At 33.5% G+C, this 25,772-nt stretch overlaps 1 pseudogene; it reads left to right on the top strand.

Moving 5' to 3' along the window:
- Nucleotides 1-3,078: 3,078 nt before the first annotated feature.
- Nucleotides 3,079-24,877, top strand: LOC149264255 (calcium-transporting ATPase, endoplasmic reticulum-type-like; annotated as a pseudogene).
- The last annotated feature ends 895 nt before the right edge of the window (nucleotides 24,878-25,772 follow it).

Genomic DNA, 25,772 nt, shown 5'->3' with positions numbered 1-25,772 from the left:
AAACATGTTTCTCCTAAAAAATGGACATGAAACATCACTAGAAACATCAACCCATTTTGTATAGTCCAAAAACCAAATGGGATCAATTCTGGACACCTTTTTCAGTACAATTTCTGGGAAAGATATTATTATAGTACCCAGGTAAGAATATGCATAAGCATACTCCATTTTGAATCAGAGCCCTTCTTTTTATCTAAAATCAAGCAAGTTTAGAAAGGAGTGCTAATTTGTAAAAGGTTACCTAAAAGTTCTGATACACTATACCAAGATATTTTCAACTTGTTGAAAATGGAAAAAATTGATTGGAATCGTATCCAAGAGCTTGTGACAATTTGTGTCTTGAATTCTAGATTTTTTTCTTGTGGGAAGTTGTCTTTCCAAAAGTTGGTCCTATTGGTTAGTTTTTCTTGATTATTTTCTGGGTATTAACTTTTGGTCCTAGGGCATGTTTTGTTACAATATTATCATAGGGGTTTGCTTTTATAAAGCTTCTTATTTATGACTGAACAAATATGAGTGTGATCATCCCTTGATAGTCTGGCTTTTAGTTGCTTGTTGTTTGCATTGAAATAATTAGTGTGATGATTGATGAGCCCCAAAAATGGACAATTATTTGGGCTCATCCAACCTCCTAATTTGACTTAATCCACCATTCTCATTGGTTTATTGCATGTTTTTTATTATTTTTATGTTAATAGAGTGAATTTGGTTAGTCATTATGCCAACAAGTCTAATGGGTGCTTTGTGTAGCCTTTTTGGTCAACTTGGAGACAAAATTGAAGGTCTTAATGAGCACTTGGCAGCCAAATTCGTGGGAGAACAAGCTAGAGGATTTGTAGGAAGGTGTCCCCCTCATTTATGGGCCCTTACCTCGAATTCTCCACCATTAGCTCGGAATTCAAAGGCCACCAAATCAATGAGCACAAGGGCAGCCAAGCAAGTCAAGTAGGACTGCTGTTAACTACAAGTCTTGGGCAGCCAAGTCCCTAAATTTTAGGAGGACTGTTGGGTCCTCAAATTGTATAAATAAGAGGGCTTAAGGCCTCATTTCAGTTAGTCAATTTGGTTAGCCAGTTAGTCATTTTGTTTTAGCCATTAGTTAGCTAGTTTGTAGTTCGATTTTTATGCAATAGATTAGCTTTGCTTTCAGCTCATGTTCAAGTTCTTCTTGTGGACAGTTTTGATGTAACTCTTCATTTCTTGATCAATAAAGATGAATCCAGCTTTGTACCAGCTCTAAATCTCTCTTAGGAGGCTACAGCTCTTGGGGTTGGGCCCATCTCAAGCGCCCAATACCTCCTTTGATTATCGTTATGTGTTTTTGCTGCATTCTCAGAATAAAATCTGCTATTTAGATCTAGATCTTGTTTTTATTTCGTTTGTCTTTTTGATGAGTAAAATAGCTTCTTATGCTCAGATTTATTTGATAGTTTGTTAACAGAAAAAGCTTCAAAAAAAGGGCCAACAAACATCTGTGGTTTCACCTCTCCCTCAGTGGGATCAGGAGCTGTGACTAAGATGACTTTGCTGCCCACAAAAACACTGACTTTGCTTTGCCATGCAATCATTAGTGTTTGGTTTTCATTTGCAGAAGTTGGTTACATGTTCAGATCTTTGAATGCTTCATTGCATAGTTAATATACATGGTTTCCTTGCAAATAAAGCTGTTGTCCATTCTTGTTACTATTAGCTAGATCATATTAGGGTAGCATAACTAGATCTTTGTTTTCTTGCATGTCTTTGTTGGTTCAGATTGGAAAAATGACTTGCAGAGCACCTGTACCACTCCTTCATCTGCTTATTCTCCATCAGCACCATCCACTCCACCCTCTACTTAGAACCCTTGCTTCACGTTTGCCATTCGCTCCCAAAACCCTAATTTTTGTGCAACATTGCTTCACTTTCCCTTGAACAAATCCAATCGCTCCTTAGCCTCATCCACCAAGTCCTAGACCTCTTCACACCCCTATGTCACCTCCATACTCGTTCCTCCACTTGTTTCCCTCCATCCATCCTCCAAAATCCTCGTTTCATAACATCCTGTAGAAATCCAAGAACATCCTGTAGAAGCCCCTGCAGACTTCCTGTAGAAGCTTGTAAACACGGTTGCCAAGCATCTGAACTTTATGAACTTCTCTGAAAGGATGCTAGGGATCCCTTAGACCCTCTCTTAGCCTTCCTGACCTTCCCCAAGCATTTCCCTCCTTGATCTATCCCTGCACAGTCAAGACCCAGTTAAAAGCACATGCATGATAATTCTAATAACTTAATCAAAAATACAAAAAGATGTTTTCTTCAGATAGTGATAACTTAGACACATGCATTTTACCTTCCTAGAAGTAATGGCATCTCTTCTCGTAGTTTGCATTCTCATTTTTTGCATCAGTAGGACTAGTTGGTAGAATTAGGGTTTGCTAGGGTTTGCTAGGGTTTGTGTTTCTTTTTGGCTTTCAATTTCTTTTCGCAAGTAGATTAGCTTCCTTTGAGTTAGCTTTCGTCCATCAGTTAAAAAGCTTCTTCTAAGAGCTCATAGAAGTTGGCTTGAGCCCCTAGCGGACTTGTGCCAGCTGACCAAGTGACAGCTGTGGCAAGAGCTAGTACTTGTGCATACAGCACCGTCGCTTCCAAGTTTGTTACGAACTACCGGGTTGATAAAATTAAAGAAGGGAGTTCCAGGAGTTGTAGCATTATTGCTACAATACTGGGGCCCACCAATGATCTTCTTATCCACATTGTATTATGACTTGTTTTATCGGAAACATTTTATCTATGAGCCAAAATTTTGTTTAATTTGAATATTAAGGTCTGTTGTTGGTTGAGATTTTAGCTTATTAATGTTAGAAATGGAATTCATTGGTATGTCGACAGTAAGAGAAGTTTCTTCAAGTTGCGTACATTGATATCAAATTTGAACTTTGTTTTCACCCTAACAACCTTGTCATGTAAAACCTTAGTTGAAGCTTATGTCAAAGGTTATCAACTTATCAGGATTCTTGAAAGTTTTTCAAGCACATTATAGATCTGTTAATGCTAGAACATTTTGTTTGAAATCAAATCATGATCATTTGTTCATAATCCATGGAGGAAAAACCATTCGCTGCTTGGTCCAAAACTGTGGAACAATGCATGAAAGAATATGATGTGCCCTTAGAAAAGGGTTTAAGTTCTCATGAAGTGGAGAAACAACATCAAAGGTATGGATGGAATGAGCTACAAAAAGAAAATGGAAAACCTTTATGAACACTGGTTTTCGAGAAATTTGATGATACACTCGTCAAAATACTTCTAGTGGCAACTAGAATCTCATTTGTTCTTGATTACTTTCATGATGATGAGTCATCTAAGGTAGTTATAACAGCCTATGTAGAGCCCCTCATCATTCTCTTGATTCTCATCCTTAATTCCATTGTTGGAGTACAGAAGGAGAGTAAAGATGAGAAGGATTTGGAAGCTCTCAAAGAAATGCAATCTGAACAAGAAAAGGTCTTGAGAGATAAATGTTATGTTCTAGATTTTCTTGCCCAAGAGTTTGTTCCAGGAGATCTAGTTTAAATGAGGTTGGGAGACAAGGTTCCTACAGACATGCGAATTTCATCCCTCAAGACATCGACTTGTAGGATGGAGCAAAGCTCCCTAACTAGAGAGATCATTCATGTGCTTAAAAGAACATATCCAGTTCCCATGAGTGACTGCGAGTTGTAGTCAAAAGATTGCATGGTGTTTTCAGGGACTGCAGTTCTCAATGGTTGATGTACTTTCATTGTTGCGAGCATTGGCATGTCTACAGAAATAGGTAAAATTCAAACACAAATTTAGGAAGCTTCTATGGAAGGTGTTGATATGCCTTTGAAAAGGAAATTAGATGAATTGGTGAAAGACTGACAACATTGATTGCTATTTTTTTTCTTGTTTGGATCATCAACAACAAACATTTTCTCTAATGGGATGTCATAGATGGCTAGCCAAAAAATGTCAGATTCTTATTTAAGAAATGTAGATACTATTTTAAAATTGTTGTAGCTCTGGTAGTTTGCTACTATACTAGAGGGCTTGTCTGTTGTCATTACTACATGTTTGTCTCTTTGGACTTGTAAGATGGCAAAAAAGAATTCTAATGTGCGCAATCTTCCTAGTGTGGAGACATTGGGCTACACAACAATAAGTTGCTCTGATAAGACAGGGACACTTACGACTAATCAGATGTCAGGCATTGAATTTATAGCCTCAGGGAGCAGTGCTGGTTCACTTAAAGAGTTTCATGTTGAAGGAAAAACATATAATCTCAAGGATGGTAGCATATTAAATTGGTTTGCACATAATATGGTTGCAAATTTGGAAACTCTAGCAGGAATTGTTGCAGTTTGCAATGATGCAGGGATATCTTATCAAGATCACCAGTTCCATGCTACTAGAATGCCAACCGAGGTAGCTTTGAAGGTTAGTAATTAGATAATTTATTGATTTGTATATTGGTTTTCATGTCATCTTCTACCATTTGAAACTCTTAGGGTCAATTTGGAAGTACTAAAATAGGTATCGAAGAGAATTCTACAGAGGATTAATGGGCTAATGAATTCTCTATTTTGTAGTAACGATAAGGGCATACTAAAAGCACCCTAAAGTTTGGATGACACTTGATTGAGATATAGAATTTTGATTTATAATGATTCGTGGATTCTTGAAGAAAAAAAACATGTAATTTGTTCTTCCATTTGTTGTTCTAGCATAACCTACCTGTTTCTTTCTCGCGACTTGTATGAAGGTCTTGATTGAAAATATGGGAGTTCCATATCCAAAGGTAGGCAATCAAAGTGCCATTGCCAAAAATAGTGAAGTAAAATTACGCGAGTGCTTATGCCCATGTTTTGATTTAATCATGTGATTTAGAATTTATCATTCTCATCTTTCTACAGTAATGAATTGTATACTAGAGTTATATTCTCTAACTTGTTGAGCCTCATTTTTGGTTTTGTATAGGTAATTGTGATTGGTGGATACATAGATCAAAGAGGTCGTCTTTTTTTTAGTTTGATTGCTATCAGAAATCATTGAGTGCTATTGTTAGGGAACCTTATGGAAAAAATCATGTCTTAGCAAAGTTTGCAATTTTCTAAAAATGTTTTGTTATTGTCCTTTTCAATCCAACATTAAACTCTGTTTATCCAGCATGTGGCATGCTTCTATAATTTCTTGATCTTCATTATATATATATATATATATATATATATATATATATACTAAAAATTGCTCAATTTTGTTGATATATCTTAATTTTTTTGTTTTCCCTACATGTCAATCTTAATTTGAAGCATTTGTTTTGTGTTACTTTTTATTATCTCTTACTTGTAAGTTGTACCAAGTACCTTTCTAATGTTAAGGCTTCAGATATCTTGTTAAAGGTTAACAATAAAATTTGTGACTTGAAGCAATCCACAGAGCCTCAAACCATCCTTGAGCTTACATTTGTCAAGAAGAATGCAGTTACCCAAAGTATTACCAACTACCATGCCAAATATGTAAGGGAAGTTTGGGAAGCCTTCCCCACACAAGGGTTGTGTATATGACATGGAGATTGGATCAAAGTCTGGAGGTGGTGGTTTCATAAAACGACCAGCTCTAATTTAGACCCATGGTGGTGGTTTCATAAAACGACCAGCTCTAATTGCAAAGAGAAAAGTTGTTGAATTGGACCAAGCATCGAGGGAATTATTCTTGATGCTCCATGAAATGAGTTCAAAGGCTCTACGTTGTTTGGTTCTGGCATACAAGGATGAATTTGGAGAGCTCAATGATTATGTTGGAGAGAAGCATCTCGCTCATATGAAATTGTTGGACCCAACGAATTATTCCAGTATCAAAAGTGACCTTCTCTTTGTTGGTCTGGTTGGATTAAGAGTAATTTCTGCCATGTTGGATTAGTGTGCCTAACTTTTTGTCTCTTACCTTTAACTTGATGTGATATTTGAATGATGGCCTATATTGGGCCTTATTATATTTATTTCTCCCCAGTTTATTCCCCTACGTCTATGTTAGGCTTCTTGTTGTCATGAAGATGTATTATTTTCAGGGATTCTCTTGACATTGACTTACTTGAAACTAACAAGATCCTCCTCGTGAAGAAGTTCACAAGGCAATATAGGATTATCGAGACACAGGTATTCAAGTAATGGTGATTACTGGTGATAACAAGTCCATAGTTGAAGCCATATGTCAGGAAATTGGTGTCTTCTATGAAGGAGAGGATCTAAGTGATAAAAGTGTTACCAGAAGAAAATTCATGGCATTATCTATGGATAAGCATGTTGAAATCTTTGCAAAACCTGGTGGTCGAGTTTTCTATTGAGTAGAACCAAAGCATAAATAGGATATAGTTTGAATGCTCGAAGAAGGTGGAAAAGTGGTGGCAATGATTGGAGATGGTGTCAATGATGCACCTACCTTGAATCTTGCAGACATTGGAATTGCCATGGGAATTGTTGGAACAAAGGTATGCTAGTGTTCTCTTTTAGAGGATTTTCTATTTATTTCATTTTGTCTTTAGCCATTCACCCACTGCTTTATTAGAATTTAGAGCAAAATGAGGAGAAGGAAGATTCTCCTACATAGGATGATCCTTCCACTTTCGTGAAGAGAAGGCCAAGATGGATTAAAAAGACCTTTAGATATGTTCAGGGCTATGTGGATGCTCCTAAGATGACCTTCAGGGAGAGTAGGTCACAACAAAAATTTTCCAACTATATGGTACTCATGGGTGATCTCATTGATTTTGAGACTTTTGGCTTCAAGGATGTGACATACCAACATGTGTGATGAGATTTTATGGTGGAACAATATTATTCAATCGTGAATAATGATGTTTGGTATGTGAGGGGCAGTTAGTGGTAAGATCAAGGTGGATCTACAAGATCAAACATGTTGTAGATGGTAGTGTGGAGTAATTCAAGGCCAACATTATAGTGAGGGTGTTCTCCTGGAAAGAAGGCGTGGATTATGACGAAATTTTTTTGCCAACAACTAGATATACTTCAATAAGGGCTATGATATCTCTTTCCTCATAGGTGGGCTGGAAGATACACCATATGTACATCAATGTACAACATTCCTTAATGGCGTTATTCAAAAGGAAATATTCATTAAGTAACCAAAAGGTTTTGAAGTGCATGAGAAAGATTCTTATGTATGAAAGTTAAAAAGGGCACTATATGGAATCAAGTATGCACCATGAGCTTGGTACTTCTGGAGCAAAAAATACTTACAGGAGATGACATTTATCGACAGTGAGGTAGACTCCAACCTATAGTTCATTCTGCACAAAAATGATCCTCTCATTCTTGTGTTTTATGTGTATGACCTATTTCTTACAAGATCATAAAAGGTCATTATTAGGTGTAAGAAGGATCTTTCTTTGGAGTTTGAAATGAAGGAAACTAGGTTGATGCATTATTTTGTGGAGTTAGAGGTGAGGTATTCATGGTACAATGGAATTAGTATGGAATGGAAATATTGAAGAGATCTAAGATCTAGGGTTGCAAGTTGATATATACACCAAAGTAAACCAATAAGAGGAAGCTTGACGCTTCTTGATGTAAGTTGGTTGATCCCACATTGTATCAATAGTTGATTCGTTCCTTAATGTATGTAGTCAATTCTAGGCTAAATATCTATTTTTCTATCAACACTCTTAGCCAATTCATGGTTGAGCTGAGGAGAGTGCATTAGGTTACATTGAAACATGTGCTCATATACCTACAAGGTACTATGGAGTATGATTTGAGTTATGTTAAGATGCACAGAGTTGAATTGATAGGGTACACATATTAAAACTAGGTAGGCAACACAATTTATAGGAAGAGAAATTCAATGTTTTGTTTTAGCTTGGGATCAAGGGTTGTTTCATGGTTCAATAGGAAACAACAGTCAGTTGCATTGAGCTCTACAAAAGCAAAGTATATAGAAGCCAATTTGACAACATGTGAAACTATATGGCTTTGAAAATCACTCATTAGGCTATTTGGTCAAAATATGGAACCAAGAGTTATGCACCGTGATAATAAAAGTTGCATTAAACACTAAAAAAATCTAGTGTTCCATGACAAGTCAAAACACATTTAAATCAAGGACCACTTCATCCTAGGCTGCATTTAGAAAGGAGCTAGAAAACTTCAACATATTTCCATATATTAACAATTTATGGGAATCATCATGAAAGCTTTAATGAAGTTAAAATTCATATTCTATGGAGATTAGTTGGGGGTGGTGCGAAACATGTTCCTCACTAAGAGAAGATGTTAAATGTGGTAGCTCAAATAGGTACTTTTACATTGGCATTATGTCTAGTATGTGGAAGTGTCCAACAGACACTCTAGATATTAACTCTACTTCGATAAAGTTAATTTTTTTTTTTAAATAATGACTAAAAGGTGACATAAGTTGTTCCAATGAGAAATTAATTCATGACCATTTATCTCAAGTGATCAATATTATTTCTTGACCATTAATCACTTTGGAGATATGGTTTTAATCATTTTAACGTTATAAAAGGAGATCTAATGAGAGGAAAAGACACAACACTTGGACAAGTAATCATTTATTGTGTTGAAGAGGAAGGAAATTGATTTGCAGGGAAGAGGATTCACTAAGGGAAAGAGAGGCCGATATTTCAGGGATGTTTGCATCTTAAGGGAGAAACTCAAGGGGATTGTATTATTGCATGCATACCAATGTTTTTGGGCGCAATTGTAGAGGCCTTACATGCTATGTAGGTTGTCATAGGGTAGCGTGGATATTCATATCTATTCCATGCAAGTCTAGATTTGTTTAGTGCATATTGAGGTAGCTTTTGGCATGATTTTTGAAGTGGCATGAATGTCGAGGTGGTTGTACAATGCTGGGAAAAGATTGGACTAAATTCTAGGCATGATTTCGAAGAAATTTATGAGTTGTACAGGTTCATTCTATGAGTTGAAATAATAAATTACCTATTTGTTGGGTTTTCCCTTCATTTTTTTTCTAGGTGAAAAAATATTATGTCAATTTTGTGTCATTAGTTTCTTTTTTCTATTGTGTGTTTCTTTTTTAGCAAGCTTAGTGTAATTTGTTCATAAAAATCGAGTATAGAAATTACTTTTTTTTTGCATGCATTTAAGTATAAAATATTTTGATCGTTGGTAAAAATAAGATTTGGACTTTAAGAAACTAACAGTTGCCCTTTTTCACATTATCTCTATCTCCAACCCAATCTTAGATACATAGACCACCTAATCAATTTACGAGTTGAGCTCTAGATGCTCTGTAAAATTTGCCTTTGTCTTCAATTTTCTTGTAGCACATATATCCATTTGGCCAATCTAACTTATATTTTGTGTTGTCAATCAAGGAATATAGATATTCTCCATGATTTGGTATGTGGGGTTTGTGGTTTTTTCTAATTCAAAATTATAGTCATTAAGAGAGTTAAGAGAATGAACATGAGGGTGTTAACAAGAGACAAATAAGAGGAGAAATATTTGAATCCACTTGATAATTGTAATAAGATTCCACATTATATAGTTATGTATTGTAGTAAGTTTAATTGAGTTGGAATTTGTAAGTGATTTACACCTGGGTAGCTTGAACTATGGTATGATTATGGAGAAATGCAAAGTTCTAAGTGGGAGACTGGTATGATACCTCCTTTAGACTTAAAATAAGTCAGAAATTTTCTATCTAGTAGCATTGGCCTCCTAATTAGAAATCTCAACTACCTTCTAATGAACATTGATTAAGGTTTTCAAATTTTCTAATATTTGTAGGTGTCAATTAAACTAACCTAACTAACCTGAAGTAAACATTAAATTTGGTCTCTAAAAAATTTAACCACCTTTTAAATAATATCCATTATTTTAAATGCAATGGTAATTGGGCAATAGAGAATAAGGACTATATTCTTATATTTAGAAAAAATCATTAACAAATTTAAATTAATGAATTGAGGCTTCTGTGATCCAAATTTTCTAATATTTGTAGGTGTCAACTAAACTAACCTAACTAACGTGAAGTAAACATTAAATTTGGTCTCTAAAAATTTAACTACCTTTTAAATAATATCCATTATTTTAAATGCAATGGTAATTAGGCAATAGAGAATAAGGACTATATTCTTATATTTAGAAAAAATCATAAACAAATTTGAATTGAGGCTTCTATGATCCATATCAAGTTTACTAGAGATTTTTTGGCATAAATCACATGATATATCATTTGTCGACGCGTTTAGAACCAACCAGTGTGGTTCATCATCAGGACAAGTTGAAGAATCAAATCCAGCTTTGCACGTTAAATAGTTTGAGCAGAGCCTCCAACAGCTAACTTGACCAACAGCTAAATTTGACTTGGGACCAAGGTCCTAAAAATCAATTACTTAGTTATATTAAGAGACCTTACCATTAAATATATATATATATATATATATATATATATATATATATAGATATATATATATATAAAGAATTTTAATTTTAATTGGTTGTTAAGTTAGTAGATAGATAAAATGTATTTAAATATTTAATAAATATATAGAAAATATAAATATTAGAATAAAAATATTAAGTTAAATGAATGTCTAAATGTTAAAAAAATAAAATAAAAATTAATTATCTAAATTAAATTAACTATATATGAATATACCTAAAGGATTAAACCACCTTTTATATATATATATATATATATATATATATATATATAATCAATTAATTAAGATAATAGTTAGTTATAAAAGCTACTACTAATACCAAAAAAAAGACAAGGGGTGGAAAGAATAAAAATATTAAAACTAATCAGATAAAATAATTGTATATGTTAAGATAAAATAATTGTATATGTTAATATGAAAAGAATCAATTATGCATATTTTTTTAAAATTTAATTTATTAATTTATTTTTAGTAAAAAAAACATTTTTAATTCACACTAACACTTAAAAGAGTTAGTTATATTAAGTTGAAAAGAGTCAGTTATATTAAGTTGAAAAGAGTCGAGCCATATTTAATTCACACTAACACTTATAAGTGATGGTTTAATTTTATTTTATTTTTTTTTAATTTTTAAAATGTTAAATTTGGGATCTGCATGCAGACCAAAAATAAAAAGAAGGCCGAATTCGCATCCGGGACCAATGCATTAGGACTGTTCGGGCCCAATACAAGGTGGGAGTGGGAGTGTTCGGAGTGTTGGGCTATAATTCTCTTCAAATTTTTTTCCTTTTCGATATGGTCGGGCTGTAATGACCCGACAGAGTAAAGCTTTAATAGAAGTACATTAAACTGGGTGAGAACTCTGACTGTGAGGACATTAAACTGGGAGAGAACTCTGACTGTGAGGACATTAAACTGGGAGAGAACTCTGACTGTGATGATTGAGACATTAAACTGGGAGAGAACTCTGACTGTAATGACACCACAGATTATTTGGCTTGCGGTGCAATTTTGGTTGACTTGGGATCGAATTCCGTTTATGATGTTATTAAAACATATATATAAACTTTATGTATTACGAAATAGCACACAGCATTGATATTTTTAGCAGAGTAAAGCTTTAATAGAAGTGCTTCTTTGGGATTTTGTGTTTGAGACATTAAAGTGGGAGAGAACTCTGAGGAAAAGAAGCAAGATAGTGAAACTTAGTTTTAAAGCAAAGCAATTTCAACTAGAGAATATCTTGAACTGGAGACGGGAATACTTACGATTAATCAGATTTCGGCCACTGAATTTATAGCCTTAGGGAGCAGTGCTGGTTCACTTCAAGAGTTTCATGTTGAAGGAACAACATATAATCCTGAGGATGGTAGCATATTAAATTGGTTTGCACATAATTTGATTGCAAATTTGGAAACTCTAGCAAGAATTGTTGCAGTTTGCAATGATGCAGGGATATCTTATCAAGGTCACTAGTTTTATGCTACTAGAATGCCAACCGAGGTAGCTCTGAAGGTTAGTACTCATATAATTTATTGATTTGTATATTGGTTTTCATGTCATCTTCTACCATTTGAAACTCTCGGGGTCAATCTGGAAGTACTAAAACAAGTACCGAAGAGCATTCTGTAGAGGATTAATGCGCTAAATGAATTCCCTAGTTTGTAGTAACGAGAAGGGCATACTAAAATCACCCTAAAGTTTGGATGACACCTGATTGAGATACAGAATTTTGATTTATAATGATTCATGGATTCTTGAAGAAAACAAACATGTAATTTGTTCTGCCATTTGTTGTTCTAGCATAACTTTTTTTTTATCAGAAAGAAAAGCTTTGATATTTATATTAAGGAAATATATTTAAAAAACATAAAACTGATGGGACTTTTTAAACAAGACCGCAATAGGGAAAGTCTTTGATACGGAGATAAACAGCATAGCCTCGATATTAGAAGCATTACATATAAAGATAATGGGGCATAAAAACTCATTGCTGGAAAAAAGCATATCAATAATGGGACATATAGCATCTCATATCAGAGTCTACAAAAACAAAATTGAAAACTTTATACGCCGCAGACAGGACGCTGTTTTGTAGGAGGAGGATAGAGAGCCAATACTGAAGATAGGACAAAATTGGAAGAGATGTTCGAATCTTCTTGTGACTTGTATGAAGGTCTTGATTGAAAATATGGGAGTTCCATATCCAAACGCAGGTGATCAAAGTGCCATTGTCAAAAATAGTGAAGTAAAATTACGTGAGTGCTTATGCCCATGTTTTGATTTAATCATGTGATTTAGAATTTATCGTTCTCATCTTTCTACAATAATGAATTGTATACTAAAGTTATATTCTCTAACTTGTTGACCCTGATTTTTGGTTTTGTATAAGTAATTGTGATGGGTGGATACATAGATCAAAGAGGTTGTCTTTTTTGTAGTTTGATTGCTATAAGAAATCATTGAGTGTTATTGTTAGGGAACCTTCTAGACAAATCATCTCTTAACCAAGGTTGTTATTTGCTAAAAATGTTTTGTTATTGTCCTTTTCAATCCAACGTTAAACTCTGTTTATCCAGCATGTGGCATGTTTATGTAATCTCTTAATTTTCATTATATATATATACTAAAAATTTCTCAATTTTGTTGATATATCTTAATTTTTTTGTTTTCCCTACATGTCAATCTTAATTTGAAGCATTTGTTTTGTGTTACTTTTTTATTATATCTTACTTGTGAGTTGTACCATGTACCATTCTAATGTTAAGGCTTCAGATATCTTGTTAAAGGTTAACAATAAAATTTGTGACTTGAAGCAATCCACAGAGCCTCAAACCGTCCTTGAGCTTACATTTGTCAGGAAGAATGCAATTACCCAGAGTATTACCAACTACTATGCCAAAGATGTAAGGGAAGTCTGGGAAGCCTTACCCACACAAGGGTTGTGTATATGACATGGAAATTGGATCAAAATCTGGAAATGCTAGTTTCATAAAAACGACCAGCTTTAATTTAGACCCATGGTTCTTCCATGATTAGCTTTCTACCTTTTGGGCTCTGAAAATAATCTATGAAGAAAACCTTTGGCACATAAATTTACCACAAGTCTACATATCAGTTTGCAACAATTTAGACCACAAGTGTTGAACAACTTGTTTAGGATACATTGAAACCACAGATCAAGACTCTTTCCTTGTAGTAATTGTTCTTGTCTTAGGTCATCTTGGAATAAACTTGCGCCACTGGAGAGAGTTTATTAGTTAGTGACATGAGGATTAGTCCAAGGACCAAGACTCCTAGAATTTTAATACGCACACAGACCATGGACACACAAACATGATTTTTTCATATTTTCATGAACCAGAGGTTTGGATGGCATTATGCACGTGGAACATTACCCTAAAATTGAAACATCTCTAAAATGGAAAATGTCTACGAAGTGGTTCAGGTGATAGGTCTTATAGATGCTATACTACGAAATGGGTGAATGCCACATGAATCACAACAAAAAATAGGTCACACAGCTGAAGGAAACAGCAATATCACCTCCTTAATCAATGGATCCAGCACATTGAAATGTTTGGGATGCTAGTAAAACTTTGACAAAAGACAATTAGTTGTAACCAACTCTTCTTTGTAGCATGTAGGTTAAGGAAAATTTTAAACACTTAATTAGGCTGACTTAATAAGGTCTCCTGCATGTAATTCCAATCTCAGACTGGAGACAAAAGTGGTCAACATGCAACTTATTCTCTGAAACCACAAATAAAAGGTTCTTTCTCAGAAAAACAAGAACTATTGGATCTAAAGAAGGCTTCCCCTCATGAAGAACCTTAGGAGCTAAAGAGTGGATGTCATTTAATAATAATATTCAAAATTAAGGACCATCTACTTGTACATTAAAGTGTTCACATTATTCATGCAACTTGGCATGCTTCAAGAAGAAAATTTCATGTTTGGCCTTTTGAAGGTCATATTTGTACCCTTTGATCTTTGAGGCCAATTCAGTAAGAATTTTGTGAGAATTTTGTTTCTACTGACTGAGCAAGCTACAGAACTATTGGTGTTTTCTTGGCCTCAACCTTAGTGAAAGGTTACTATGTAGTTAGGCCGAGTTATCCAAATATGCAACTCTAACAAAAAATGCATATTGTTTGTTTAAGCCTGCCCCTGAAGAACTTTTAGGTTCCTTTTCAAGTCATTACATTTGACTTGGTCAATTAAAATTTTCCTTTCCAAAACCAAAATGTAATAATGTTTCATTTGGTATATCATTTTGTGCACTTGAAGTTTAATTTTCGACTGCTTTTAGTATGAATTATATGGAATGGCAACAATGGCTTAAGCAGTTCAATTCCTTTTATCACTTGAATGTCAAGTTTAGCCTTTAGGAGACTTCTTATTGGGTTTTTCATGGATCCTGTAAAATATACAAGGATATTAAAACTTTACATTACTCATATGCAACATGTTGAGGGTGTTATATATTTTCTCCCTTTTAAAAGTTTATCTTTAGAAATATAGAAATGAGATGCACTAAATTTATATAGTTTATAAGCTTTTTTTATCCATAAGAATATGCATTTTTCATAGCAGAGGAATTGTGTATGCTTTACCAAAATATGGATCAAGAAAATGCATATAAAATATCCTAATTTCAATGTTTAAGTTGTTCAAGCACCCAAATTGGCTACAACCATGAATTTCAATCCTTCTGCAAGCCTTTAAGCTTTAGGAATAGGGGACTTGTGAAAACAGTTCAATAGATTCTGCACAAAATATATTTTAATAGACATTGCATGATATATGTCTTATGATTTATCTAAAACTTTGAAATTGTGCATTGATCTCCTGTGATGTTCAAGCATATATAATTTAGTCAGTATAGAGTTCCCTTCAACTTTACCATAGTACACATTTTTTCAAACAAAGATAATCACAAATCTACAAATTTCTGACTAGGGACAGGATGCAATGAAATACTATGACTTACGAGAGAGAAATTGGCAAATAATAAATTCTTTTTAAACTCAAAAAGGGAGAATTTGTGGTTCATATCCTTAGTATTCCTTGTAAAATTCAAATTTTAAGCAAGAAATTTTGACTTGCCTCCATGTTGTCAACACTTATGACTTTGTCTTTGAAAAATTGGGAGCATTTTGTGACTAATAACACAACAATATTTATATTTATTTATTTGTTTCTAAGACTAGCTACTTTTGTTCAGGGGCAACAAGTTCTTCTTGCTCCAATCTGGGAGTATTACAATTTTGTAGCCAAACTTTAATATTCAAATCAGAATTGCATATTCCCCTTACTCCTAGGTGCAATATATCTTATATCTAGACGTATCAGTGTTACTTAATATGAATAACTTTAATGCTTGGATACTATTGCTATGGGAATGATCATAGAAAAACTATTATGATACAGACATGGGAAACAATATTCAAAAGATATCAAGATCGTTGATATCAAGTGGGTTGATATTTTTCATTTCATTTCTTAATTTGTATGTTTCACCGAAAAAACAGTTCAGGATACCTTTGTTTGGTGATATCAATGTCTAGCTTTTTTGCAGGGTGTTGTGGAAAATCTACTGGAAATGAGCGCTTTCATCGAATTGTAGATAGAACAATTGTTGAATTGGACCATGAATCGAGAGAATTATTCTTGATGAAGCTTCATGAAATGAGTTCGAAGGCTCTATGTTGTTTGAGCTTAGCATACAAGGATGATATGGGAATGATTATAGAAAAACTTTTATGATATAGACATGGGAAACAATATTCAAAAGATATGAAGACCATGTATATCGAGTGGGTTGATATTTTTGCATTTACTTTCTTAACTTGTATGTTTCACCAGCAAAAAAATTCAGGATACCTTTGTTTGGTGATATCAATGTCTAGATTTTTTGTAGGGTGTTGTGGAAAATTTACTGGAAATGAGCACTTTTCAACAACTTGCAGATAGAAAAATTGCTGAATTGGACCAAGCATCGAGGGAATTATTCTTGATGCTCCATGAAATGAGTTCGAAGGCTCTACGTTGTTTGGTTCTGACATACAAGGATGAATTGGGAGAGCTCACTGACTATGTTGGAGAGAAGCATCCTGCTCATATGAAATTGTTGGACCCAACGAATTATTCCAGTATCGAAAGTGACATTCTCTTTGTTTGTTAAGTGACACTTAATGTGCTAATGGAGATTGTGAGATATCTTCCAAATTCCAGTACAAGGCAATAGGGTGTGTGCATAGTGTGCATAATTGGGAATAATACAACTATTAGGGGATTTTTGAGGTATACAATGGGCGTCATAAGGAAAATAATAAAATAATAGTTAAAATAATGAAATAAAAGTTATGGATTTAAAAATAATAATAATAATCTTTTTATTATTATTGTTTTCTGGTTTATCTCCTTATAACTTTACTGAAATGTTAAGTGTAAACACCCATTGGATGCATAATTAAATTACACATCCAATAAGTACCCATGCTATTTACTTCCAAGTAGGCCCATGTAAAAAATTTGAAAATATATAAAAAAAAGTGTGTTGAACACACTTCTTCTTCTTCTTCTTCTTCTTTTTTAATGTGGGTCTACTTATAAGTATGCAAAGTGGGTCCTTGTGATGTGGAATTTAATCATGCATCCAATGAGCATCTACACTTGACATTTGAGTAAACATATAAGGAGACAAATTGAAAATATAATAAAAGAATGAAAGTAGTTTTCATCTTTTCCCTCCAAAATGTTTATCCCTGGGTATAACATCGTCATCTTGGATCTTATTGGTTCTTTTAAAATTAATTTTGTTAGTAAATTTTTTAATCCCATTTTGGCCCTAAAATTCCCCTAAATATAGTCTTCCCAAGTGGGGACAACATGTCCAAGGGGATCTTGGATTTGGTACACTCAAATGCATTTTCTTTTATGTCAACAATGTATTTGATGGATTACAATTATTTCGTTACATTCATAGTGGACTTCTCCAAGAAAACCTAGATCTACTTTATGAAGACCGACAATGAGGTCTTTAGTTGATTCCAAGAGTTGAAATCTCTTGTGGAGAATTAGACAGAAAGGAAGATCAAAGTATTAATATTTGATAATGGAGGTGAGTACATCCCCAACAATTTCAAAGGTTTTTGTGAAGGTGCAAGGATCAAGAAGAAGCTGATAGTTTTGTGTAATCCACAACAAAATTAGGTTGCAAAATTGAAAAATAGCACCATTTTCGTCGAGGTTGCAAAGGTGATGATACGTGACCAAGACCTATCTGTGTTCCCATGGGTGGAGGCATGCAACACAACAATATACATTCAAAACAAGAGTTCTCATAAGGTGTTGGAGAGGAAGACTCCTAAATTTCACAGGAAAGAAGCTGAGATTGAGCACTTTCACAATTTTGGGTGCCTAGTATCTTGTCATGTTCATTCTATGAAAAGGATAAATATCGATCCCGTGATAGAGAAGTGAATATCTATTGGCTAAAATGAAACTTCAAAGGCATATCATGTTCACATTCCTCCATTAGGAAAAGCATTAGTAAGGAAAGATGTGAATTTTGATGAAGAAAAAGCCTTTAGAATGTCTCACACATAGTTCTAGTTGTAGCAGGGGTTCAGAACTAGGAATATTCAAAGTTTGAGGAGATATAAAGGTTCACAGTGTATAAGTACTTAGAATTAGAGAAAAATGAGGAGAAGGAAGCTTCTCTTACATAGGATGATCCTTCCACTTTCGTGAAGAGGAGGCCAAGACGGATTTAAAAAACATTTAGATATGTTAAGGAGTATGTGTATTCTCCTAAGATGACCTTTAGGGAGAGAAGGTCACAACAAAATTTTTCCAACTATATCGTACTCATGGGTGATCTCATTGATTCTTAGACTTTTGGCTTCAAGGATGTGACATACCAACATGTGTGATGAGATTCTATGGCGGACAAGTACTATTCAATCATGAACAATGATGTGTGGTATGTGAGGAGCAGTCAATGGTAAGATCAAGGTGGATCTACAAGATCAAACATGTTGCAGATGGTAGTGTGGAGAATTTCAAGGCCAACATTGTGGTGAGGGTGTTCTCCTAGAAAGAAGGTGTGGATTATGAAGAAATTTTTTTGCCAACAACTAGATATACTTCAATAAGGACCATGATATCTCTTTCCTCATAGGTGGGGTGGAAGATACACCATATGTACATCAATGTGCAAAATTCCTTAATGGCGTTATTCAAGAGGAAATATTCATTGAGTAACCAAAAGGTTTTGAAGTGCATGAGAAAGATTCTTATGTATGAAAGTTAAAAAGGGAACCATATGGAATCAAGTATGCACCATGAGCTTGGTACTTATGGAGCAAAAAATACTTACAGGAGATGGGATTTATCGAGAGTGAGGTAGACTCCAACCTATATTTCATTCTGCACAAAAATGATCCTCTCATTCTTGCATTTTATGTGTATGACCTATTTCTTACAAGATCATAAAGGTCATTATTAGGTGTAAGAAGGATCTTTCTTTGGAGTTTGAAATGAAGGAAACTAGGTTGATGCATTATTTTGTGGAGTTAGAGGTGAGGTATTCATGGTACAATGGAATTAGTATGGTATGGAAATCTTGAAGAGATTTAAGATCTAGGATTGCAGAGTGATATATGCTCCAATGGAAACCAATAGGAGGAAGCTTGACGCTTCTTGATGTAATTTGGTTGATCCCACATTGTATCAATAGTTGATTGGTTCCTTAATGTATGTAGTTAATGCTAGGCTAAATATCTATTTTGCTATCAACACTCTTAGCCAATTCTTGGTTGAGCTGCGGAGAGTGCATTGGGTGGCATTGAAACATGCGCTCATATACCTACGAGGTACTGTGGAGTATGATTTGAGTTATGTTAAGGGGCATGGAGTTGAATTGATAGGGTACACATATTAAAACTAGGTAGGCACCACAGTTGATAGGAAGAGAAATGTTTTGTTTTAGCTTGGGATCAAGGGTTGTTTCATGATTCAATAAGAAACAAAATTCAGTTGCATTAAGCAAAGTATATGGAAGCCAATTTGGCAACGTGTGAAACTATATGGCTTCAGAAATCGATCATTAGGCTATTTGGTCAAAAGATGGAACCAATAGTTATGCACTGTGATAATAAAAGTTGCATTAAACAATAAAAAACTCTAGTGTTCCATGACAAGTTGAAACACATTTAAATCAGGTACCACTTCATCCTAGAATGCATTTAGAAAGGAGCTAGAAAACTTCAACATATTTCCGTATATTAACAATTTATGGGAATCATCATGAAAGCTTTAATTAAGGTAAAATTCATATTCTTTGGAGATTAGTTGAGGGTGGTGCAAAACACCTTCCTCACTAAGAGAAGGTGTTAGGTACTTTTACATTGCTATTATGTCTAGTATGTCGAAGTGTCCAAAAGACACTCTAGATATTAACTCTACTTCTATAAAGTTAAAAAGTCCTCCTTTTTTTTTAATAATGACTAAAAAGTGACATAAGTTGTGCCAATGAGAGATTAAGTCATGACCATTTATCTCAAGTGATCAATATTATTTCTTGACCATTAATCACTTTGGAGATAGGGATTTAATCATTTTAATGTTATAAAAGGAGATCTAATGAGAGGAAAAGACACAACACTTGAACAAGTAATCATTTATTGAGTTGAAGAGGAAGGAAATTGATTTGCAGGGAAGAGGATTCACTAAGGGAAAGAGAGGCCGATAATTCAGGGATGTCTGCATCTTAAAGGAGAAAACTCAAGAGGATTGTATTATTGCATGCATCCCAATGTTTTTGGGCGCAATTGCAGAGGCCTTACATGCTATGTAGGTTGTCATAGGGTAGCGTGGATGTTCATATCTATTCCATGCAAGTATAGATTTGTTGTGTGGAGATTGAGGTAGCTTCTGGCATGATTTTTGAGGTGGCATGAATGTCGAGGTGGTTCTACAATGCTGGGAAAAGACTAAATTCTAGGCATGATTTCCAAGAAATTTATGAGTTGTACAAGTTCATTCTATGGGCTGAAATAATAAATTACCTATTTGTTGGTTTTTCCCTTCATTTTTTTCTAGGTGAAAAAATATTATTTCAACTTCATGTCATTAGTTTCTTGTTTGTATTGTGCATTTCCTTGTTAGCAAACTTATAAAAATTGTTTATGGAAATTACTTTTTTTTTTGCATGCATTTGAGTATAAAAGATTTTTATTGTAGATTTGGATTTTAAGAAACTAACAATCACCCTTTTTCACATTATCTCTATCTTCAACCCAATCTTTTCACATTATCTCTATCTTCAACCCAATCTTAGATACATAGACCACCTAATCATTTTACGAGTTGAGTTGTAGATGGTGTGTAAAATTTGCCGTTGTCTTTTCCTTTCTTGTAGCACATATATCCATTTGGACAATCTAACTTATATTTTGTGTTGTCAATCAAGGAATATTATAGATATTCTCCATGATTTGGTAAGTGGGGTTTGTGGGTTTTTCTAATTCAAAACCATAGTCATTAAGAGATTCAAGAGAATGAACATGAGGGTGTTAACAAGAGACAACTAAGAGAAGAGAGATATTTGAATCCACTTGATAATTGTAATAAGATTCCACATTATATAGTTATGTATTCTAGTAAGTTTAATTGAGTTGCAATTTGCAAGTGATTTAGACCTGGGTAGCTTGAACTATGGTATGATTATGGAGAAATGCAAAGTTCTAAGTGGGAGATTGGTATGATACCTCCTTTAGACTTAAAATAATTCAAAATTTTTCCATCTAGTAGCATTGGCCTCCTACTTAGAAATCTCAAGTACCTTGTAATGAACATTCATTAAGGTTTTCAAATTTCTAATATTTGTAGGTGTAAACTAAACTAACCTGAAGTAAACATTAAATTTGGTCTCTAAAAAATTTAACCACCTTTTAAATGATATCCATTATTTTAAATGCAATGATAATTAGGGAATAGAGAATATGGATGATATTCTTATATTTAGAAAAAATCATAAACAATTTAAATTAAATTATATTTATTTAATTTAAAATTTTGTAAATCTGATTTTAACTCTATATAAATTAATATAGGTAAATTTACTATAACTATATAAATAATTTATTAAAAAATAAATAAGTTTATTTTCAATCTCATTTATATTTTAGATATAAAAAATAAATATAATAATTTGTTTCCTAAGCTAGCTTTAAATTCTAACCAAAACCACCTAAGGCTCAAACGAGGTAGGTATAAAGACACCACGACCTGGTTAAACCATTGGGAGATCGACGAGAATGTTGCATTGAAAAACATTAATAACATTAAAAATATTGTTACTTCTAATTCAAAGAAAAAATGTGGTGTGAGAAAAATTTAGCAGCTAAAAGAAAATTAAGATATTATAAGGAGGTCGTCAACCCACCCTAGAAGATCAAAAGTATCTCTATATTTTAACTAGCTCAAAGAAGAAAATTAATATAGCCAAGATTAGAACAAACTCTATGAGCTCCATAGTGAAACAGGTCATTGGGCAATTACTAAAACACCATGAATGGAAAGGTTCTGCTATCTCTGTGAGAATATGAACATTGATGATGAAAATCACTTCCTCTCATTGGGCAATTCCTAAAACACCATGGATGGAAAGGTTCTGCTATCTCTATGACAATATGAACATTGAAGATGAAAATCACTTCCTCTTAGAGTGTGCCGCGTACAACCACATTAGATCTCAGTGTCAAAATCTTTGTTGCAACACTGACCTTCCTAGCCTTTTACATTGTCAAAATTACAATGAGCTCCAAGATTTTTGAGCATAGGAATAAAATCTTAAATCAAACTAAATAATTCGTTTCTTTAAGCCCATTGGTCTCAGTGGACATTAACCACCGTCATCATCATCATCATATATAGATAGATATACGTATATCTTTTTCTACCTTAATTAAAAATTATCTTAATTTAAATCTTTTTAAATTTAACTTATAAATTTATTTTTAATAAAAAGATCATTTCTAATCTACACTAACAATTAAAAGCGTTAGTCTTGTTAAATTGAAAAGAATCAATTGTCCATCTTTTTTTAGTTTTTTGTTTTTAATTTAATTTATTAATTTATTTTTAGTAAAAAACATTTTTAATTCACATTAACACTTACAAGAGTTAGTCATATTAAATTGAAAAGAATTAATTGTGCATATTTCATATTAAATTGAAAATAATCAATTGTGTATGTTTCTTTATCAAATCATGAGAAAACAAAAATTAATACATTTATCCACAAATAAAGATTACTATTTTGAAATTTATTTCTTATTTTGAAATTGTAATATAAAAATACATGTAAACTGGTGGATGTTCAATATACTTGACGCTCATATATCTTTTAAGTTGTTTTTTTATTTGTGAATTGTGATGTATAAAAAACCGTGTATATTTACAATGTTTTTAAAAAATAAAATTATTTATAATAATTATCCTAACTATGAACCACACTGGTTGATTCGAAACGCGTCGACAAATGGTGTTTCATGTGATCTTCGCCAAAAAAAATTTGTAAAAAATAATTATCTTTTTATAAAATAATATATATATATAAAATTTTAAGATATATTTTTTTTAATTATAAATAATAATAATAATTAATTTAAAAATCATAAATTTTAATAATCATATTTAATAAAAAAATATTATAAAAATTAAAAACTTTTTACATCTATGAAAAGTGACTCAATTATAAGTGACTGTTAAATTTTATTTTTTATTTTTAAACCATTAAATTTGGGATTTGTATGTTTATGTAAAACAAAAACAAAATAAAGCAAGGTAAATATAAAATTCAAACTGTTAAAATTCTAATATATTTTCAAATTATTAAATTTAAGATTTGCATGTTCATGCAAAACAAAAATAAGAATACGCAAAGTAAATATAAAAAATAAAAATAAAAATATGCAAGGTAAATATAAAATTCAAGTATAAGTGATGGTTAAATTTCTTTTTTATTTTTATAATATAAAATTTGGGATCTGCATGCAAAACAAAAATAAAAATAGACCAAATAAATATAAAATTCAATTTATGTTATTAAAACATATATATTATGGGATAGGACATAAAATTTTAATATATTTTTAAATTATTAAATTTAGGATTTGCATGTTCATGCACAATAAAAATAACAATAGATAAAGTAAATATAAAATTCAATTATAAGTGATGGTTAAATTTCTTTTTAATTTTTAAAATATTAAATTTGGGATCTGCATGACAAATAAAAATAGACAAGATAAATATAAAATTCAATTTAGGTTTATTAAAATATATATATGTATAGACTTTATGTATCATGGGATAGGACATAGCATTGATATCAGTTTTCCTAGCAAAGTTTTAATAGAAGTGCTTCTTTGGGATTTTGTGTTTGAGACATTAAACGGGGAGAACTCTGAGGAAAAGAAGCAAGATGGTGAAATTTAAAACTGAAATTTAGTTTTAAAGCAAAGCAATTTCAACTAGAGAATATCTTGAACTTGAGAATATTTTGAAAAGATGAGCCGAATGCATTCAGCAGGTATATAATTCTGGCGAGTTTCAGCATTTCTTAGAATAAGTTTATAATGTTAGAAAAATGGTGAAACTCTGCAATTGAATCTTCAATTGCCGATCATCTTGTCGATGTTTAATGCATTATGGACAATATGCTGTTGATTTCGTTCTAGAAGCTCAAGTAAGTTTTAAATGTTTTGGATTGCAGAAACCATCGAAGAAGTATTTGATAGAACACATGAATTTATTGATTTAGGTTATGGAGGGCCTTCCTCTCCATTTCCAGGCATAGATGTATTTATCGAAGGTTTTGGAGAGCCTTCCTCTCCATTTCCAGGCATAGATGTATTTATCGAAGGTTTTGGAGAGCCTGTACTTATTGAAGGTTTTGGAGGGCCTTCCTCTCCATTTCCAGGCATAGAAGAACAATTCCCAGGGACAGCGGGGAACAAAGGACAATTGCCAAAGGCTCCTGGTGGCGACGGATGGCCAGAGGCGGCGGGCGGCAACGGCAACGGCAACGGAGGACAATTGCCAGAGGCGGCGGGCGGCAACGGACAAAGAGACACAGGCGGCGGAGATGCGGAGACTTCAGCAGGGAAGGCGGAAGAGGAGCACATGTCTTGGAGATCATTGCCTCCAACCAATGTCGCTCCAACCGCTCAAGGCTCGCATAACACAGCGGCCATCCCGGAAATTCCAACCAATGTTGCTCCCCCTGCTGCTCACTTGCCCTGCTTTGACGCCTCACATAACACAGCAGCAGCCACCCGGAAAATGCCAAGTATGTTCGGATTTTTAGACTGCCTCATGGTGGGCAATAGTATTTTTTATTTAAAAAGTTAATAGTATATTTTTTTTTCCTTTTTCTTTTTTAAAATTTGGATTTCTGCAATATTAATGCGCTAAAATATTTATTTTTGTGAAAATATTATAAATGTGGGTTTACAGTGATAGGTTGATCTATGTTTACAGATAAAGGAAAGCGACCTTTTGAGGGTGAAGGTTTATTCCCGTGCAGGTTTTGTGATAAAATCTTTTCCAAATCACAAGGGCTCGGAGGACATATGAACTGCCATCGCAGAGGTAAAACACCACTTCTATAAATCATATTTTTGGAAAATTATGAGTTTACCGGAATTATAAATTTAACGGGATTTAATTAGATTATAAATTTTTAAAATATTTTTTTGAAACGTGCAAAATTATTAAATGGCCGACATGGACAGTCATGATTCCCGCTAAAAAGGGAACGAATTGTGCTCATTACACGCGTTTTAATTTTAGGGGCAACTCCTATTTCGTAGACCATAGCAATATTAATGCAGTCTCACATGGAGCCTATATAAGACAATACAACACGCCGCTATTTTTTTTCCTCTCTAATCACTGCGCGGCGTGTTGTGTCGGCTTATATCGGCCTATGTCATAATTGGTTCCAAGATATGGATAAAAATCACGGACCTCAAGGAAGGTTGGTCAAGTCCCTCACCCTTGCATGAAAATCAACACCTATGATGAGAAGTATCAGCGAAAGTCGTGGACTTGGGCAACGCCTAACCAGCGATCCCCAGGGTATTTAATGCCCGGGGATATGCACGCAGCTTAGCCCGATAAAACGCGAAAGCCAAAATATTAGTTAATGCCGAAACTTGGCTTTCGCGTGTTATCGCGTTAACCAGCGTGCATATCCCCGGGCATTAAATACCCTAGGGATCGCTGGTTACGCGTTGCCGTAGAC

The sequence above is a fragment of the Pinus tabuliformis genome, chromosome 6, assembly GCF_031772625.1.
Source record: "Pinus tabuliformis cultivar Carrire ecotype Pingquan chromosome 6, CPIR1, whole genome shotgun sequence".
NCBI classification, from domain to species: Eukaryota; Viridiplantae; Streptophyta; class Pinopsida; order Pinales; family Pinaceae; genus Pinus; species Pinus tabuliformis.
This window is presented reverse-complemented; position numbering and strand designations above follow the sequence as displayed.